The sequence below is a fragment of the Capricornis sumatraensis genome, chromosome 3, assembly GCF_032405125.1.
Source record: "Capricornis sumatraensis isolate serow.1 chromosome 3, serow.2, whole genome shotgun sequence".
In the NCBI taxonomy this organism is placed as follows: Eukaryota; Metazoa; Chordata; class Mammalia; order Artiodactyla; family Bovidae; genus Capricornis; species Capricornis sumatraensis.
In genome coordinates this window covers 43,105,640-43,108,068 of record NC_091071.1, presented here as the reverse complement: position 1 = coordinate 43,108,068, position 2,429 = coordinate 43,105,640, and the positions used below count along the sequence as shown (strand labels likewise).

Genomic DNA, 2,429 nt, shown 5'->3' with positions numbered 1-2,429 from the left:
AATTCTACTTTTATTAATCCCAGGACCATCGTGCATGTGCAGTTATATGTTTAACCACAGAGAAATTTACTATTAAATTTTTCTTTATGTATTAAAATTGTTTAATCTTACCCAGAGCAATTGTACTGTTATCATATGACTGCCATAATTCAATCGATGATTTGTTTAGTTATTTTTTTTCTGATTTTCTTCTATGTAGCCTGTGTTCTCATATAATTATATTTTATCTTGAGGATATTTAATGCATCATATTTATTTAGGAATCACTTATATAAAACACTGCTACTGATAAATACTATTCTCTCTTGTTTTCCAGGTAAGGAAACTAAAGTTCTTAAGGATAAAGCTAATTTCCCATAATCAAATTCACTTAAATTGTCAAGTAAAGACCAATCTGACACTTCAGAACATTCCTGGATATACACTGATCACACTGCCTTCACTAGCTTAGTTTGGGCTATCTTCAGTTTCTTTCACTCCACCTTCTCATGTTCCACTGCTCAATTTTAATTCTTTTTTTTTTTTATCTTTTAAATCAAGATCCATGGTACTGGATGAAGGAAATCAGAGTCCTGTGACCATGTGCATCCTCTTGGGCTTCTCAAAACACCCATGCCTCCAGGCACCCCTTTTCCTGATGTCCTTGACCATTTAAACAGTCACTCTGGTGGGAAACCTTGGCATAACTGTAGTCATAAGGATCAATCTCAAACACCACACACCAGTGTACTTTTTCCTCAGCCATCTATCCTCTTGGGATATTTGTTCTTCCAGTGTATTTACACCCAAACTCCTAGATACCTTGGTTGTGGAAGACAGAGATAACTCTTTCAAAGGATGCATAGCACGGTTTTCTTTGGCTGTGCATTTGTGATTCCAGAAATGTCCATGCTAGCAGTCATGGCCTATGACCAGTTTGTGGCTGTTTGTAACCCCCTACTCTACACAGTTGCTGTGTCTCCTAAGCTCTGCAGCCTCAAGGTCGCTGGAACATACACATGGGGTGGAATGTGTTCCTTGACAATCACATGTTCTCTTTTGGAGCTGTCCTTCTGCAGTTCTAATGTCATACATCATTTTGGCTGTGAGTATTCTACATCATCTCTGCTTCCTGTTCTGATACCTATTTCAGTCAACTGACATGTTTCATTGTTTCTACATCCAATGAGGTGTCTATAGCCTCCTGATTATCCTCACCTCCTATGTTTTCATAGTTGTCACAGTCGTCAAGATGCCTTCAGCTGGTGGACTCCAAAAAGCCTTCTCCACCTGTGCCTCCCACCTGAGCACCATCAACATTTTCCACAGGACTGTCCTGTTCCTTTATTGTGTACCCAACTCCAAAAGCTCATGGCTTCTGGTCAAAGTAGCCACTGTGTGTTTTACTGTCATGATTTCTATGCTGAATCCCCTAATCAATAGTCTTAGGAATAAAGATGTGAAAGATACAGTCAGGAGTTTGATAACTATGAAGCTGCTTTCTCCCTCAATATAATTCAGAAGCCCAATGGGACTGTAAAACCATTTGAAGTAAAGTCAACCTGTGTATAAGCCAAATAAATATGCTTGTGTTCATATTATGCCTAATAATTTTCACATATATTTCTGATGCTAGTTTACGTTTATTTTAAGTAAATATATGATTCTAGGAATCAGCAAACTAAAATGGACTGGAATGGGTGAATTTAACTCAGGTGACCATTATATTTACTACTGCGGGCAGGAATCCCTTAGAAGAAATGAAGTAACCATCATGGTCAACAAAAGAGCCCAAAATGCAATACTTGGATGCAATCTCAAAAATAACAGAATGATCTCTGTTCATTTCCAAGGCAAACCATTCAATATCACACTAATTCAAGTCTATGCCCCAACCAGTAACGCTGAAGAAGCTGAAGTTGAACGGTTTTATGAAGACCTACAAGAACTTTTAGAACTAACATCCAAAAAAGATATCCTTTTCATCATAGGGGAATAGAATGAAAAAGTAATAAGTCAGGAAACATCTGGCATAACAGGCAAATTTGGCCTTGGAATACGGAATGAACCAGGGCAAAGGATAATAGAGTGTTACCAAGAGAACACACTGGTCATAGCAAATACCCTCTTTCAACAACATAAGAGAAGACTCTACACATGGACATCACCAGATGGTCAACACTGAAATCAGATTGATTATATTCTTTGCAGCCAAAGATGTACAAGTTCTATACAATCACCAAAAACAAGACTCAGAGATGACTGTGGCGCAGATCATGAGGTCCTTATTGCAAAATTCAGAATTAAATTGAAGAAAGTAGGGAAAACCACTAGACCATTCAGGTATGACCTAAATCAAATCCCTTATTATTATACAGTGGAAGTGAGAAATAGATTTAAGAGACTAGATCTGATAGAGTGGCTGATGAACTATGGAGGGAGGTTCATGA

The 2,429-nt window shown here is 37.8% G+C and overlaps 1 pseudogene; it reads left to right on the top strand.

Moving 5' to 3' along the window:
* Positions 1–541: 541 nt before the first annotated feature.
* On the top strand, positions 542–1,495 carry LOC138076642 (olfactory receptor 1165-like; annotated as a pseudogene).
* The last annotated feature ends 934 nt before the right edge of the window (positions 1,496–2,429 follow it).